Source organism: Triticum dicoccoides, chromosome 5B (genome assembly GCF_002162155.2).
Source record: "Triticum dicoccoides isolate Atlit2015 ecotype Zavitan chromosome 5B, WEW_v2.0, whole genome shotgun sequence".
Lineage (NCBI taxonomy): Eukaryota > Viridiplantae > Streptophyta > Magnoliopsida > Poales > Poaceae > Triticum > Triticum dicoccoides.
Genome location: NC_041389.1, coordinates 27,275,889 through 27,293,714, shown reverse-complemented (window position 1 = coordinate 27,293,714; position 17,826 = coordinate 27,275,889). Strand labels below are relative to the sequence as shown.

General features: G+C 44.7%; 1 long non-coding RNA gene across 1 annotated transcript; it reads left to right on the top strand.

Annotated features, from left to right (window-relative positions):
• The first annotated feature begins 4,319 nt into the window (after nucleotides 1–4,319).
• Nucleotides 4,320–5,952, top strand: LOC119305068. The gene is made up of 4 exons (XR_005148536.1): nucleotides 4,320–4,438; nucleotides 4,603–4,740; nucleotides 5,223–5,296; nucleotides 5,385–5,952. It is a non-coding gene; the product is annotated as an uncharacterized LOC119305068 (long non-coding RNA).
• Nucleotides 5,953–17,826: the final 11,874 nt, after the last annotated feature.

Sequence of the window (17,826 nt, the reverse complement as noted above, 5' to 3'; positions counted from 1 at the left end):
GATGCGAGGGAGAGGGAAAGGGTCCTTTGGACAGGCCTTGTTAAGGTCTTTAAAATCGACGCAGAGGCGCCATGATTTGTCCTTTTTTGGTACCATTACTAGATTGGCTAGCCAGTCTGGATGTTTTATATCTCTGATGAATCCGGCTTCTAAGAGTTTGGCTAGCTCCTCTCCCATTGCCTGTCTTTTGGGTTCGGAAAATCGCCGAAGAGCTTGTTTGACTGGCTTGAATCCTTTTAGGATATTTAGGCTGTGCTCCGCCAGCCTGCGTGGGATTCCTGGCATGTCTGAAGGGTGCCAGGCAAAAATGTCCCAATTTTCCCGAAGGAATTCTCGTAGTGCGGCTTCGACATCAGGGCTTAATTGTGCCCCAATGGAGGCCGTCTTTGTGGGGTCCGTTGGATGGACCTGAAATTTGACTATTTCGTCTGCTGGTTTAAAAGAGGTGGACTTGGACCTCTTATCGAGTATCACATCGTCCCTATCCACCGTGGAGCGCAGCACAGTTAGTTCCTCTGCCGCTAGGGCTTCAGACAATGCCTCTAGGGCCAGTGCGGCTGTCTTATTTTCAGCGCAGAGTGCTGTATCTGGATCACTGGCCAGAGTGATTATTCCATTGGGTCCGGGCATTTTGAGCTTCATGTACCCGTAATGGGGTATAGCTTGGAAGATTGTGAATGCCTCTCGCCCTAACAAAGCGTGATATCCGCTGCCGAATGGGGCCACTTGGAACGTGACCTCTTCGGACCTGTAATTGTCTGGTGAGCCGAACACTACATCTAGTGTGATTTTTCCTGTGTAGCGTACTTCTCGACTAGGGATTATTCCTCTGAAGGTTGTGCTGCTTCGCTCAATGCGGCTCCAGTCAATTTCCATTTTTTGAAGGGTTTCCTCATAGATGAGGTTTAATCCGCTGCCTCCATCCATGAGTACCTTAGTAAGACGGAAACCGTCCACTATCGGACTGAGGACCAATGCGGCTGGTGCTCTAGCTGTTCGGAATTTAGGTTCGTCGCTGGCATTGAAGGTGATAGCCGTGTCGCTCCATGGATTTGTTGTTGCTACTTGGTAGACTTCGGCGAGGCTGCGGATTGTTCGTTTCCGCATGTTATTTGATGCGAAAGTCTCGAAGACTGTTAAGACCGTACTGGTACTGCTGGGTTGGTTGCCCGGGGCTAAAAAGCCCACGCCACTTTTGGCCACCTACCATAGTATCGAACATGCTCGAAGGCTATGTGTTGGAGTGGCGCCCTCCGTACTGTGGATTTTGCAGGGGCCGTTGAGCCATCCCTCCAGTACAGTTCCGTACCCTTTAGGGTTTTTTTGCTTTTTGGTTTTTAACCCAGGTGCTTGAGTATGACGCACCCTTTTATTTCGGACTGGGGTTGTATTCAGGGCCGGATTGTCCCAAAACATAGTTTCGGTTTTCCAGGCACTCTCCATCGTGCAGTATTTTTGTACAATGGTCGCTAGGTCGGCGAAGCGTGTAACTTCGCGACGACTGATGGCGTTTATGATTCCCTTGTCCGTGCAATTGTTGTAGAAGATTGAAATCGCGCTTTCTTCATGGCAGTCTGTTATCCTGTTCATAACCAGGAGGAATCTGGCCCAGTAATGATGTACTGTTTCCTCGGGCTCTTGCCGTATTTGAGATAGATCGCGTATGTTTGGGTGGACGGGTGGAATTAAGTTCGGAATCCCGCCCGATCTGAGGCTCAAAGGCCAAGAAGCTTCCGGATTCGGAAGCTTGGTTTGCTGAGCGCTTTCCAACAAATCTGGTTCGATGCCTGACTTTAGGTTCAGTATTTGACCAGAGTCCGTCCCTCCGCTGGAATCCGGCATGGAGGGATCCGGAATCCGGACATAGTTGGGTTTTAACATAGAAGGAGAGTCGCCACATTGTTCCTCTACCACGACAACGTGGTGGGTAACCTGTGGAGAGTTAATTTCTCTCAGATCGGTTTTAAGCCCAATCTGATCATAGTCGGTAGCGACTCCCAGGGCGGCGATGCGATCCAAGAGCTCGTTTATGGAGGAGAGCTCAATCGGATCTAGCTGCTCGGCGAACTCCGAGCTGACGTGAAGATCACTTTTAATGACTTGAGAGGTCATTGTCGGGGAGGTGGCCGAACAGGCGGTCATGAGAAAACCGCCTAGCCGGATAGTCTGGCCGGCGGCCAAAGCTCCCTTGACGACGGCGCCGTCTTTAAAGATGGGAAAAGGCATCCTTCCTGATGGTGACGGCACAGAGGAACTCTCAATGAAAGCACCAATGTCGGTGTCAAAACTGGCGGATCTCGGGTAGGGGGTCCCGAACTGTGCGTCTAGGCGGATGGTAGAGACAAGGGACACGATGTTTTACCCAGGTTCGGGCCCTCTTGATGGAGGTAAAACCCTACGTCCTGCTTGATTAATATTGATGATGTGTGTTACAAGAGTGGATCTACCACGAGATCAAGGAGGCTAAACCCTAGAAGCTAGCCTATGGTATGATTGTTGTTCGTCCTATGGACTAAAGCCATCCGGTTTATATAGACACCGGAGAGGGCTAGGGTTACACAAAGTCGGTTACAAAGGTAGGAGATCTGCATATCCGTATCGCCAAGCTTGCCTTCCACGCCAAGGAAAGTCCCATCCGGACACGGGACGAAGTCTTCAATCTTGTATCTTCATAGTCTTGGAGTCCGGCCGATGATGATAGTTCGGCTATCCGGACACCCCCTAATCCGGAACTCCCTCACCGTTTAATCAATTTTCGTGGATAGTCTAGCTCATGTGTTTGTGATCTAAGTGGTGCCACATGTTTCTTCATGAAGCCTCACAAGAAAGTTAGATTCTTCTCCATATCTTCAAATTGGCTGTTTATTGATGAGCTAGGTTGATTTGAGCCGTCTTCTGTAAGTGCTCAATTGCAACCTTAAAACTAGTCGCAAAATTGTTTTGGTCCATGTATGACTTAAATAACCTACTGTGTATTTAACTATTGATGTGTATAGGCAATTATTTACTTCTATATACGAATATCTTTGTTACATAAAAAAGTTACAGTGTACTAATTGGTAAGTAAATAAATTTAAAATAGTCAGTATGATTGTTCTTCTCTTCTCAAGTCTCAGATCTATTTAGACCTATTTTGTTTTTGTACTGACTCTTGAATTTTCTGCTTTCTATTTCCGAACCCTTTTGATATGTTCCTTACTCTTGATTTCAGCCTTTTAAGGTATGTCCTTCTTCAGGGATTGCAGAGAGCATGGACCACCGTATGGAAGAAGGAGATGCCATCCTTGACTGTCGTTGTCTTTGGTGTGTTTCTGCCATTTTTCTAATTCTTGCACTACAGAGACCTCAGTCTATCCATGTAGGTCATGCCTTCTAATCAGTCTTTTGACTCTTATGTACGTGTGTGCTCTTGCATTATTTAATAGATCTTGTTGTATACGATGATCCATTGTCAGTTATACAAAGGTTCTGATTTTAAAATTTTGTAATGTTCAGTTTAGATTTAATTTTATTCCACCTCTTTTTGAATGGACAACGTGTGTGCTGTTTAAACGATCACATGTGAAATTCGTAGGCATTGTGAGGGCATGGAGAAAGGATTTGATTTTTGATTCTTTTTTCAGGGTTCAGAGCTATTACCTGCTACACCTACACACACGGAAAACTTAAACTTAGCAGTCCAAAATTAAGTAGCAAACTTTATTGCCAGTCATCTGAAAATTCAGTGACATCTGCTGACACATGAGCTTCATTTTTTAGTAGAGTAAGTAGATGATGCAGATGATAGTTCTACCTCTCTGACAGAAACAAGAACTTTCTGACCAAGGGCATACCTATAGGACAGCAGGAAGTCCTAAGGCACGCATCACACATTCACAAAAGATATGGAGCTGATATTTTAGATTAGTCTGAAGCTTTGAACCTTACCAACGCCCATGATTTGACTCTTGGTGCTTGTGAGTTCTGAATGAAGTACAAGCAGCCAATCTATGAATGATTTCTCATAGTATGTTACATGCTCTGATGTGATTTATGGCAGTTGTGTTCATCGTTTAACCGATCTAGCAATCTATCTTCAGTTTGCTCGAATTGTTTCTTGTTTTGTGGTTACATCTTACATGCATGGTTTGTAGAAGTAAGGGTCCATCTAGCAATCTATTTTCAGTTAGCTAACTACTCCCTCCGTTCCGATTTACTCGTCGTGGTTTTAGTTCAATTTTGAACTAAAACCACGACGAGTAAATCGGAAAGGAGGGAGTAGAAGACAATGGTATTATTATTCTTACTTTCCTATATTAAAGAAGTATGTTGCCAGCAACCTACTCGGGTCCTTCCTATGCACATCTTGTGGTGGCTCCTCCTTCTGCTTCTTCATGTGCAGATCTATTGGTGGCTCCTCCTCCCCTCCATAGATCTTTATATTTTGCCATTGCTAAAGGTACATGCCTTCATCCTAGAAGAGCCTGATTTTTCTTTTGATTGCATACATCATTAACTTGCCAGTTTAATAGTCAAATAGGAAATCAAATTCTTCCTAAGATCATGAACGGATTTTCTATAGTTTGGTTGCAAACTTAATGAACCGGTTCCTCAACATTCCAGATTGTGATGATAAGGTTCACAGGAGATGCAAGTACGTCTTATGTCTAGAAAGGATAAATTGGTGTCCGATTTGACCACAAGCATATGATCTTTGCTCCACAAGGTTGTACTTTGATAAGGCGTGATGCTCTTTTTTGTGTAAATTGACGAACTCTGGTGAATGAATTGCAATTTGTTTGCTTTAATCATGACAATGTACATGAGTATTTGGCTAATTATTATTGCTTAATTTATGTTTCCATCAAAACAGCGAATTTACATACGTCTAATTGATATTTGAACTGATGGTATAAAATAGTTTTGATCTCAAAATATTGAGAAGACATGGATTCAACTAGGGAGGAGTAGAGGAAGACCATGCAAATGAGGGATATGTAAGATATGTGTCATAGCACCTTTCATAAGAATTTTTTTTTGCGGAGATGTTCATAAGAAACTAATTCTGAAAGTGACTTTTCCAGCAAGAATCTAGCAAGGGTGACCTGACATGTGTCATCACAAATATACAATGACAAGTGATGTGTATTTGTTCTTCCATTGTTACTTTGGGTTTATTTTAACATATCTCCATAGTGATTTGCTACAAGTTAATGATTTTCATTGTTTGTTTGTTGTGCAAGTTTTGGCGGGCTGTGAGCTGGATGTGCTATTAGTCATGGTGCCGAGCTTGGATTGAGGAGACGGATAGAAGAAGGTGATTTTTTTTCGCACTGTGCAATGTACTCCATGACATGAATTGATGATTGTTTCTCCTCGACGCACGCTTGCTTCATCGGTGCCAGGTCAATGCGCTTGAGGAGGCGGCAGTAGCACACCTGTGGTCCAAATCTAGGTGAATTATTGTGGCTGATCTAGAGGCCTGATCTAGAGAACGGCAGGCCACAACGTTCGTGCAGCGGTGGCTGGACACACCATCTGGAGGCGAGCAACGGCTGCGCTGGCAGCCGCTTGGAAGGGAAGCGAAGGCCATGGAGGAGGAGGCTATGCATGGCGGAGGAGCAGGTCGTGCGCTGCCGTAGGGACAGGAGAGCTGGCGCCGGCTCCAAGTACGCCATCGTCCAAGTTGCGCTTGGGCTTCCCTCCAGCAGGTCCACACTGTATCTTAGGTCGTGATCGGGCTGACAGCGGTTTGGCCACTACACTCGACCATGTGCTCTGCAGACCTCGATGCCCATATTTTCCTAGACACCATGGCACGAGTACCGACCTCACAGGTTGAACTGATGGATGTTGGTATTTTGATCTTGCTATGTCAAATAGTACGATGTAATCTATGGAGCTGAAGCTATAGCTAGATCGGTGCATTCCAATTAATGAATTGGTGCCTTCTGTTTCAGTTTCAAACTTGGATGTGAGCATGTGCATCTATTACTTGCCTATTCACGCTGCATAGTGCCTGCACTCAAATTTTGGCTAGCCTTAATGGCTTATCTGAATTTTATAATCCTTACTTTCAATACATATCTCAAGAAAACAAGCTATGTTATGACTTCTGAGGTCAAGCGGAGGTGACTGGATAACTCTAGCAAGCTGTACAAAACAATGTTTACGGAACTACAAGGTATGTTTTCCACCAAAATCACTTCATTATATCCAGATGCATAATTTTTGAACAAATGCAGACTATATGACTGCTAAAAAGCAACTTGAAAACCAATCTTCAATTAGTTATGAGGTACAAATATAGATGCAAACATGTCAAGTCTAATGTGGCATCAAATTCTTTAATTGTTAAATTATAGGTGCAAATATGTCAAGTCTAATGTGGCATCGAATTCTTATTAATGTTAAGTCTAATCTGCAGTTTGATATTACAAATATGTTATACTTTGATTTATTTGCTATCTTACTATCATATCAGTGTCAAGCACAAGCCGACACCTCTATTTCCGGTGAGGCCAACCATTTAAAATACCTCCTCCATCTTAAATCCATTGATATACTTTTTTGTTACAGGCTTTTTATATATAGATATTAGAATTGGCACTATTTGGAAATATCACTTAACTGTTGGACCTTTTTTGCAGTATACATCTTGGCTGGCCTCAACATATAGTTTTTTCTCAAATTATGAGTTTTCTTCTTCTGTCTGTTCGTGCATGGTTTGCTTCTGGTGATCCGTAATGTCAGTGGTGTTGCTGCTTCTAACTTCTACTGATCCATAACAAGTGCATACTATTTCGTTTGGATAGATCTTTATATATTTAACATTTAGCAGAAAAGTTTAGTATGTGAACAGATGGTACTATTGCGGATTCTTTAACCTTTTCATGTCTGATGGCATGGACTTATCCATAGTAGGTACATGCAAAGGAACTTGACAAGAGAACAATACTCTTTTGAACAAGGCTAATTTGTTACCTTTAAATATCAGGTCCACACCACACACACACACACACACACACACACACACACACACACACACACACCCCGTAAAAGAGAGAGATTTATATGTATCTTTTGCAGGATTGACAACACATGATGAGAAGAATACATGGTTTACCTCAGAGCTGGGGACTACAGAGGATAGCGTCTTCGTGGATTCAGATAAGAATAATATTGTAAGAGGGCAAGGTATCATGTATACAATCAAGCATTGCAAAGGACTAGCTACTGCCTTGTTTATTTTATTTATGATTGCCCAAAAAATTCTTACTAGAATTTTGAGAAGTTTGGCCATCAGTTCTACTGCTTGGTCATTTTATATATCATGTTGCAGTCTTTCTTTTAATACAAGGTAATATTAATACCATCCATGTACTTTTGTGTTTGCGGTCCTGTACATGGTGACTAATTTTCATATACATTTTGTTTCATATTATCCATGAATATGTTTTTTAATGCATGTACCCTACAACTGGGTTATTTTATGTGTGTGAAGTTTTTTCCTTTTCACTTTATAATTATTGCAAGTATATTGAGAATGTGTTAGAAACTAAGGGCAATCCTAATTGGATATGTCCAGTTTGACATGGCATTTGCAATTGCAGTATCCGTGGAACTAAGAAAGGACCGTTCCAACTGGCAATGAGTATTGGAAAGTCTAAATACTACATTACATATGGTTTCAGAATTATAATAACAAGCTCATTGCTCATATGGTTTCTGAAGTAGAAAACATCTATACCCTTTGATGTTTGAAGTGGAAATGTATCCATGAATGTTAGTTTTTGTTGTCAACGATTTTTTTGGAAAAGAATTAATAAAGCCATTTTTGTTGAAGAATAACTGGGGGGTAGCACCCCACCGGTTTGTAATATTACTCGCAGGATGATATATTTTCATCGAACTGACAAAAACAGCTAGATAAAGAGCTAAAACAAAAATATGGGGGACTGGTCAGCATGCTAGGTCAGAGCAAAGCGAAAACCCGTATAAATGAGTCCCAAGGAGCAAAGATCATTATGTAGAATAGAATATTTTTGCTCCATGAAACCTTTCCTGGGCTCCATAAATTGGGTTTTTGTGCTCATGCTTGTGCATATTCTATAATTTTGATTCGTTGTTCAGGCATTTGGAGTTCACAGTTATCTAAGTTTCTCTTATGTGTGTTTTTGAAGAATTTGGTACTTTAGAGTCTTCCTATTATATTATCTTTGAATCTACTTAGAATAGATTAGTAGTATGATATAGTGAAGTAATCTAATTCAATTTTCTTTTTCATTGCAACCACTTAATTTCAATCGGGTCAAAATAAAAAATCAAAGACAAAAATTTTCAGCCATAAGTAGAACACCAGAGCTAATTGATACACCATTTAGAAAATTGATACACTGTTGCAAGGAGAGTAGCGCACGCAGCGGTGGTTAAGGGCTTAGTGCCTGTTGACCTCGTCTGTGGCCGCTGTTGGTCGGTGAAGGGGGCATGCATGAGGTGGTGCAAGGGCATGCTAGTGACGGAGTCGCGCATCATGAGACCAGGTGAGTAACACTCGGGAACTGCCGGGCGCTCAGATTAACGCGGGATGGGGTTGGCGCGGTGACTCAAGGAGGAGGATGTAGTTATGGGGGAGGGAGTGACGATGGAGGGGCTTCGATGGCCCGACGAGACCCTACATCATAATCAAGGAGGACCCTACATCTAAAGGAAATAGAGCAGTCTATATCATTAGTCTATTACTGGAGTTTTAGAAGAAGGAAAAAGGGAGAAATGGTTGTTTCTGCTACTCTACATTTTCTTTAAAATTGGTGTACATATATCAAGAGAACTTGGTTGCAAAAGTGATCAAACATAACATTCAACACAAACACATTGGTTTTGTAATTAAATGCCTAAGATCTTATAATTTTGAATTAAATTGTTTGATTATACAATCAGTTCACATTATTTGGTGTAGCATGATGCTTAACATTTTAGAGTTCCATACTTTTTAGTAACGAAATAATGACGAACTCATATTAGTGGATCCATAAAAGTGTATGATATTAGTTTGACGAGGTTATATAGCAAGGCAATTCTTGTTTGACGAGAATAATGAAAAACCAAGCAGCAAAAGAAGATAAATTTGGAAAGAAGAGACAATTTATCGCTCGAGGGTGGGGCTGTAAAGAATCCGTGGCACGAGTAAACAAAAGCATCTTGGTCGCCATATAGAAAAACATCTTGGTTGCCTCCTCTCTATCTCGTCCCATCTTGTTGCCAGGCATGGAAGAGAGGAGGGAGAGCCGAGGAGCGTGGTGGCCTCTAGTTGTTGCCTGGGAAAAGGTAAAGGCCGCGGCATGACTACCCGTCACAATGCCGCAGCTACTTGCGTGCTTGTTTCCCTCCTTACACCCCCACGTCCAACTCGATCTTCGGCTGCCGCAACGCCGTAGATGACCAAGTCTAGCACCCGCGCCCGTCGCCCTCTTGTGAATGGCCAACTGATGGCCGAAGGTGGGGAAGGCTTTGATAGTATGATAGTATGATGTGTGTTAGCTGATTGTCAAGAAAAAAATGTGAGTTAGTTGAGACGGCATTATTCTTGGTTATTTTAGCTCTGTGAGTAGCATCTTAAATTTTTTCGAAAGCCCGTGGCAACGCACGGGCGTTTTACTAGTAGGAATAGGATTGGACTTGGATTCCAAGTCCTCCTCCCCCTTGGCTGCGCCTTGAACTTTGGAGGGGCTATTGCCATGCCCCTCCACCTATATATAGAAGGGAGGGGGCACCCCAAGAGGACACACAAGTCCTTGGCGCCCCTCTCTCTCCCATTACTCCGTAGTTCCACCGCCTCGTCCCGGTGACGCTTAGCGAAGCGCTGTCGGTGCTCCACCACCACCATCACTACCACACCGTCGTGTTGGTTGTCATCCCATCTACTTATCCTCTCCTGCTTGCTGGATCAAGAAAGAGGAGACATCATCGATCCGCACGTGCGCTAAACTCGGAGGTGCCGTCCGTTCGGTACTAGCTCGTTGGATCATGATCGGATAGCGAAGAGTACGACTACATCAACCGCGTTATATAAGCTTTCACTTAGCGATCTACAAGGGTATGTAGATGCTCTCCCCCTCTTGTTGCTATGCATCTCCTACATAGATCTTGCGTGTGCGTAGAATTTTTTTTCCACGCAACGTTCCCCAACAGTGGCATCTAGCCAGGTCTATGCGTAGATGATATGCACAAGTAGAACACAAAGAGTTGTGGGCGGTGATTGTCATACTGCTTAGCACCAATGTTTTATTTTGATTCGGCGGTATTGTTGGCTGAAGCGGCCCAGACCAACCTTACATGACCACGTTCATGAGATCGGTTCCACCGACAGACATGCAACTTGTTTTGCATAAAGGTGGCTAGCGGGTGTCTATTTCTCCTACTTTAGTTAAATCGAATTTGACTGCGGCCTGTCCTTGTTGAAGGTTAAAACAACAAACTTGATAAATCACCGTTGTGATTTTGTGCCGTAGGTAAGAACGGTTCTTGCTAGAAGCCCGTAGCAGCCACGTAAAACTTGCAACAACAAAGTAGAGGACGTGTAACTTGTTTTTGCAGGGCATGTTGTGATGTGATATGGTCAAGACATGATGTGATATATGTTGTTGTATGAGATGACCATGTTTTGTAAAAGTTATTGGCAACTAGCAGGAGCCTTATGGTTGTCGCTTTATTGTATGAAATACAAATGCCATGTAATTGCTTTACTTTATCACTAAGCGGTAGCGATAGTTGTAGAAGCAATAGTTGGCGAGACGACCACGACGCAACGATGGAGATCAAGGTGTCGAGCCGGTGACGATGGAGATCATGATGATGCTTTGGAGATGGAGATCAAAAGCACAAGATGATGATGGCCATATCATGTCACATATTTTGATTGCATGTGATGTTTATCTTTTATACATCTTATTTTGCTTAGTACGACAGTAGCATTATAAGATGACCCCTTAGCTAGAATTTCAAGGTATAAGTGTTCTCCCTGAGTATGCACTGTTTCGACAGTTCATCGTGCTGAGACACCACGTGATGATCGGGTGTGATAGGATATACGTTCAAATACAACAGATGCAAGATAGTTTTGCACATGCGGAATACTCGGGTTAAACTTGACGAGCCTAGCATGTACAGACATAGCCTCGGAACACTGGAGACCGAAAGGTCGAACGTGAATCATATAGTAGATATGATCAACATAGAGATGTTCACCATTGATGACTACTCCATCTCACATGATGATCGTACATGGTTTAGTTGATTTGGATCATGTATCATTTAGATGACTTGAGGGATGTGAAAGGATCGTTATAGTTGACTAGGGGGGGGGGGAGTGAATAGGAAACTAACAATTTTTAGCTTTTCTTTACCAAATTAAACTTTGCATCAAAGTAGGTTGTCTAGATATGCAACTAGGTGAGCAACCTATATGATGAAACAACAATAAGCACACAAGCAAGCAAAGGATATAACACAATATAGCTTGCACAAGTAAAGGTGAGAGATATCCAAAAGTGGAACCGATGGAGACGAGGATGTGTTACCGAAGTTCCTTCCCTCTGAGGGTACGTCGGTGTGGAGGCACAATGATCCCCAAGAAGCCACTGGGCCACTGTATTCTCCTCACGCCCTCGCACAAGGTGAGATGCCGTGATTCCACTATTGGTGCCCTTGGAGGCGGCGACCGAACCTTTACAAAAAAGGTTGGGGCAATCTCCACAACTTAATTGGAGGCTCCAAAGGACACCACGAAGCTTCACCACAATGGACTATGGCTCCGCAGTGACCTCAACCGTCTAGGGTGCTCAAACACCCAGGAGTAACAAGATTCGCAAGGGATTAGTGGGGGGAATCAAATTCCTCTTGGTGGAAGTGTAGATCGAGGCCCTCTCAACCAATCCCTAGAGAATCAACAAGTTTGATTGTCTAGGGAGAGAGATCGGGCGAAAATGGAGCTTAGAGCATCAATGGAGCTTGGGAAGGAAGAGGTGGGTCAACTTGGAGAAGAAGACCTCCATTTATAAGGGGGAAAACAATCCAACCGTTACCCCCCCATTCAGCCCCGCAAAGAGTGGTACTACCGTTGGGGGCAGCGGTACTACTACTGGGATCAGTGGTACTACCGCTCCCCCTCACGGTACTGCTATGCAAATAGGGAATGCTAGAGGCATAGTAGGATCTGGACCCAGGGCGATACTAGCAGCGGTGGTAGGGGCGGTACTACCGCTTGCGAGCGGTACTACCGCCTCTACTACTGCTGTGAGTGCTGCAAAACCCGACACGAGAGGCGACACCTTTGAGTTGAGGCGGTAGGTGCACAGAACAACATCGGTACTATGAGTGAGAGCCCCGAGGCGGTACTACCGCTGCGCAGTGGTACTGCCGCCTATGGCTCTTGAGCGGTACTACCGCTGGGGTCCGCGGTAATACCCCTGAGACCAGATTTCTCAGGAAGCAAGGAGGGATCCTCCATCGAAGTGGGAAGGATCTTTGGGTGCAAAGGGGATGTGTACGTGTTGATTCCACCCTAGCCTTACCAATGCGGACCCCCTCTTGATAGCACGGTGACTCCTACGAAACAAGTCCACTAAAACTGAAACGAAAGAGCTACACCGTCTCTGCTTAAAACTCCTAGGGGAAGGAATCATCTCGTGCCAAAGGATGGATCTCTGAAATACTCAATGCACACGATTAGTCTGCAAAAGCGTTGTCATCAATCACCAAAACTACATAGAGAGAGACATGCCTTAACAGTCTCCCCCTTTTTGGTGTATTGATGACAACCCGGTATTTGCACAAAGGTAGGACATGAAAGTAAAACGAAACTGAGAACTACAAAATATAGACGGGCTCCCCCTGAATGTGTGCAGCTAATTAGAGGTGCCTTTGGAATGTAAGGCACACACAATAGGATCACCACTCCCCCTATATTTTATAGTCCGACAACATAAGCAACAAGTAAAAGGTACATATAGCTTGGATGAAGTAGGTTAGGTGTGAGCAAGATATTTAACAGGATAAGCATGCAACTCACATACTAGCAAAGTACTCGACAAACATAGATAACAAGGGGTAAGGTAGCACATGTCTCACACCATGTGAACGGGTACCAGGTCTCACAAGCACAACACATGTCTCACACCATGTGAATGGGTACCAGGTCTCACAAGCACAAACCAAACCAAAGCAAAAGACGAGAAAAGAGTTTGTGAGAAGGAAAGACAAGGCGAACAAGACACACAAACATAGGCTCACAACTCGACAACGACAAAACCCTAGACTCTCTCCCCCTTTGGCATCAAGACACCAAAAAGGCAAGGAGCACAGCTACGGCTCCAGGTGATAGCAAGCTGAGGATCTCTAGCATCACATCCCAGCGGGATCGTCTGCACCGCCGTCATCGGTAGGAAACTGCTCGGTGTCTGAATCGGTCCACGGGCAGTGCTGATGAACCCACTCGTCCTCATCGGTGATCTTTCCCTCAGATCCACTGGCAACTATTGCACCCAACTGACGCATGAGATCCTTGTGATGGCTCCTGGCCTTCTTCTGAGAAACATGAGCCATATACTGTCCATGAGACTCCATGTAGAAGAGTTTCTTCATCTTGCGCTTGATCATCTTTGCCCATGAGGGCTCCACTCCAGAGGGCTCATAATCCACATCATCGTCAGCATCAGCCTCACCCTCTGTCTCCATGTCAGCAGCCCCAGATGGAATCCCAGACTTAGGAGCCGGGGTGCCCCAGTTCTCCTTCTTCCTCAGACGCTTGATCTCATGAGAGACTAACTCTCCAGTCTCCACACAACATTAGGATAAACGCGTGCCCAAGCCTTCTCAATTAGCAACATGATGAACAGACCATAGATAGGGCACTTGCACTCAAAGATGGCTGAGATTAGTTCAGACCACATGACATGAGAGATATCCAAGGATTCTCCAGTGTTTTCCTCCTTCTCACGCTGGCAGAAGAGAAGCATATCCACGATAAATGAGTGAACCATATCCAAGTTGCCAATGCATGGGAAGAGAGTCTCTCGGAAGATGTGATGAAGGATGTCCAAAAAAGCAGGCAACTCATAGGTCTCCTTCGGGGTGAATCTTCAAAGTATAGTAGGGCCAGAGAGCTTGCTTGTGAGTAGAAGTTGCATTGCGGTGAGGGTGAAAGCCAACTGGGTTCTCAAGTCCTTGATCTTCAATTCCAAGTAACTCCATGAAGGCCTTCCATTTGACAGAAAGCAGCTTGCCATTTGTCATCCAAGTCAGAGTCCTTTCCTTATTAGTTCCAAGATGGACCATGGCATAAAACTGAGCCACCAAATCAACATCAAAGTCCTTGTTGAATTGCATGATCATGAGGATGTTTAGCTGAGAACACATCTGAAGGGCTTCGCCAAAGTAAGCAGGATCCTTCTCCATAACATCAATGTCGATGGAGTGAACATCAACATAGAGATTCTTCTTTGATTTGATCATATCAAAGTGGATGGAAAACTGAAAGCGGTTCCAGAACGGGCAATTGACCAAAGTGGGTTCTTGATCTTCCGCATAGGGGTTGCGGCGACGCCTTTCCCAGAACTCCTTGGCATTCATCTTTGTCACAGTCTTACCCCTAGGCTTCGGCTTGTTTGCAATAGTCTTCTTGTGTTGAGAAGGATGTTGATGACTTGAGGATGCAGCCCCTGTCTCAGAGGTGCGATAACGCTTTGAAGTTGAACACCCGGGGTTGACACGACGGACATGCTGCTCAGAAGGGCCATCACCTGGAACCAAACACACGGATAGAAGAAACAACATGAAAGAAAGAGCATAAGCCACCAAAAAAACATGGATTGAAATTTGGTACGAGTATGATTGAAGTGGGCATCCAGCGGTAGTACCGCGATCAGGAAGCGGCAGTACTGCCCGAGCGGTAGTACCGCTCCGGGGGAGCGGTAGTACCACTCCAGACGGGAAAACGACGGTTCCCTACTGCCATGGACAAATCTGGCACTACCGGATGCCAAATTCAAAAATAATCCTACCAAATACCAATCCAAACAGTCTAGACGCCTTCTGCATCCTACTCAAGCCCCTATTTAGCCAAAAATCGAGAAATGCGACGCCTAGGCCCCTAAAGTCTAGATTTGAAACCTAGGCACAGAGAGAACGGGAACGGGGGCAATACCGGCATCCATGGCAAGAGGACAAGGTGGGGATCGATTCCACCGAAGGAAATGGAGAGGGATGGCTCGGAGACGGCGGCCCGCCGAAGCCCTCCCATGGCGAGTCGGCGCTGGCGAGACAAAGAGGACGAGTGGGTTGTGCGAATGGGTATGGGGGAGAAAGAAAACTCCCCTTGCCCCGACATAACCCCCAAGGCCCGCCCCGCAGCGGTAGTACCGATGGGGTTGGGCGGTAGTACCGCTTGATGACCATCAGCGGTAGTACTGCGCACCACCAGCGGTAGTACCGCTCAGCCACAAACTCAAGGACTAGACACAAAAGGGCTTAGTTCAAGAAGGAGAAAGAACCGATGAGAAGAGAGAGCAAACAACAGGCAAAAAAACACCAAAGAGAAGACAAGAAACACACTCCTCTCCAAGAGAGGGCGGTGGCCGATGCCACCTATGTTTGAGTCAGGAGGTATGGCACCGCGAAGATTTTAACCTTGGGCCCATGATCAAAACTCATCTTTTAAGCACAAGTACCATTAAAAATGGCTAATGTGAAAGACTTGATCAATTTATGCGTAATGGGGGAGGGAGAGTTCACTGAGAGAACAACACACCCCCTATGTCCATGCCTACATCTAAACAAGATATCAAGTTGAGTATGGTGGGATGTGCAAGAGTTCAAGCTACATTGCTTGAATCAATGATATTTAGCTCATGCCTTAACTCGCGAAATCTTGCTTCATCCAAGGGCTTCGGGAAAATATCTGCAAGGTTATCATGAGTGTTGACATACTTGAGCTTGATCTCCCCTCGCCTAATGTGATCCCGGATGAAGTGATACCGAATCTCAATATGCTTCGTCTTGAAGTGTTGCACCGGGTTGAGAGAGATCTTGATGGCACTTTCATTATCACACCAAAGAGGCACTTTGTCACAAATGACACCGTAATCCTTCAAAGTTTGCCTCATCCATAGAAGTTGAGCACAACAACTACCAGCATCCACATACTCTGCTTCGGTGGATGAGAGAGACACACAACTTTGCTTATTAGAAGACCAACTCACCAAAGAGAAACCAAGATATTGGCACCCTCCGAAGGTGGACTTCCTATCCACTCTGTCTCCCACCCAATCTGAGTCTGAATAGCCCAAAAGGTTGAAGTTGGCTCCTCTTGGGTACCACAAGCCAAAGTTTGGGGTATGAGCCAAATATTAAAAGATTCGCTTGACCACCACATAGTGGCTTTCCTTAGGTGCGGCTTGAAACTATGCGTAAATTCCCACACTCAACATGATATCTGGTCTAGATGCACAAAGGTAAAGCAAGGAGCCAATCATGGAGCGATATACCTTTTGATCCACCGCTTTACCATTGGGATCTATGTCAAGTTGGCATTTGACGAGCATTGGAGTGGAGGCCGGCTTGACATCACTTAGCTTGAATCTCTTGAGCATGTATTGAGTGTAATTGGCTTGGTTGATGAAGGTGCCTTATCTTCCTTGCTTGATTTCGAACCCGAGAAAGAACTTCAACTCTCCCATCATGGACATCTTGAACTTTGAGGTCATGAGAGCGGCAAATTCCTCATTGAAAGCTTTGTTAGGGGAACCAAAGATAGTATCATCAACATATAGTTAGCATACAAACAACTCCCCTTTGACCTTCTTAGTAAAAAGAGTGGGGTCAATTTTCCCAATTTCAAACCCACGATCTTGCAACAACTCGGTAAGATTCTCATACCATGCACGTGGGGCTTGTTTAAGGCCATAGAGTGCCTTGTCGAGTTGGTACACAAGATCGGGGAAATAGGGATCCTCGAACCCCGGGGGTTGTTTGACATACACCAACTCATTAATAGGACCATTAAGAAAAGCATTCTTCACATCCATCTGTTGCAGCTTGAAGTTATGATGAGAAGCATAAGCAATCAACAAATGAATAGATTCAAGGCAAGCAACGGGAGCAAAGGTTTCACCGTAGTCGATACCCTCGACTTGGGAGTAGCCTTGTGCTACCAAACGAGTCTTGTTGGGAACAATAATCCCGTGAGCATCTTGCTTGTTCTTGAATATCCACTTGGTTCCAATGACATTATGGTCCCCCGATGGCCTTGGCACCAATCTCCACACCTTGTTGTGCTCGAATTTGTGGAGTTCTTCATGCATTGCATTGAGCCAATCCGGATCCTTGAGCGCCTCATAGACCTTTTGGGGTTCAACACAAGAAACAAACGCGTGATGTTCACAATAATTTGCTAATTGTCTACGAGTGCTTACCCCCTTTCTTAGGCTTCCAAGCACATTCGTCATGAGATGATCTTTGGTTGTGAGCTTGGAGGCCATCTTAGCAGCACGACGCTCCAATTCCTCCTCAGGAGAGAGACGAGGAGAGGAAACTTGATCATCTGGAGCGTCGTCTTGAGCTTGTTCTTGATCTTGAGCTTGCTCTTGATCTTGAACTTGCTTGGAGGGTAGAACTTGACCTTGGGCATCACTTGGTGGTTCACCACCATCTTGAGGTTGATCTTGCCCTTGATCTTGTTCACTTGGTTGAGGGCCTTCACTTTGTTCTTTGGAAGCGTGTGGGTCTTGGGTTGGTGATGGCTCCACTTGAGTGGAGCATTGTACTTCTCCTTCAGCCACAAGGGGTTCCTCA